This window comes from Phalaenopsis equestris, unplaced genomic scaffold (assembly GCF_001263595.1).
Source record: "Phalaenopsis equestris unplaced genomic scaffold, ASM126359v1 Scaffold000302, whole genome shotgun sequence".
Lineage (NCBI taxonomy): Eukaryota > Viridiplantae > Streptophyta > Magnoliopsida > Asparagales > Orchidaceae > Phalaenopsis > Phalaenopsis equestris.
Window position 1 is genome coordinate 131,518 of NW_018164744.1, and position 876 is coordinate 132,393.

Sequence of the window (876 nt, forward strand, 5' to 3'; positions counted from 1 at the left end):
TAGTTCTGTACAAATCTTCTGGAACTAAATTATCAACAGGATTCGTCTCCATTAATAATATTGCCACATGATTAAAGCATTCTCTTGATATGTTGAAATCAGATTTGATACTCACCATTCTCTGTGTAAAGGTTCTCTATGTACGAAGTGCATCCTTTCAACAGTGATTATTGTGCAACATTTAATAATTCATATAATTGTTGTGCTTCACTATTCGGTTCCAAGTCATCACACACTTCCAGTAAAATGAGTCATACTTGCATCACCAATCATTTCCTCTTATATGCTAGAATTGTGAATAGTTGGAGGGGCACAACTTGATGAGGCTCTAGCAAGACTGTACTGAAGATTTAGTTCAAATTCATCATGTGAAGTCTAATATCAATAATCAAGTTTAAATCTCCTACGGTATAGGCCAACTTCACTTCTTCAGATTCTTGTGCTTCATAGAGGGCATCAGAACCAACCTTCTAAGAGGAAAACGGGGAGCTGTGATGCCACATGCACAAATTCTTCAACATCATTCAAAAACTCATCGGTTAATTTTTTTTCCTGGATATAATCTGTTATGCATCCACAATCTAACACTTGGACTATCAATCTATATCATAGTTGTAGCTCTATAGATTAGTACAAAGTCATTGTGTCATACTAAGTGTCATATTTTTTATTTAAATCCTAGTCTAATTTCACACCTACATGAAAATTTAAACTATAATCTACACATCCTACCCAAAACCTTAGGCTACCTACATATCATACCTGAAACCAAAAGCCCACAAATCCAGAGAATCAACCAATGAACCCCTTACACCCAAACTAACCCATCAACTCACTAACTTATTAAATTACCACACAATTATCATACCCTTAACC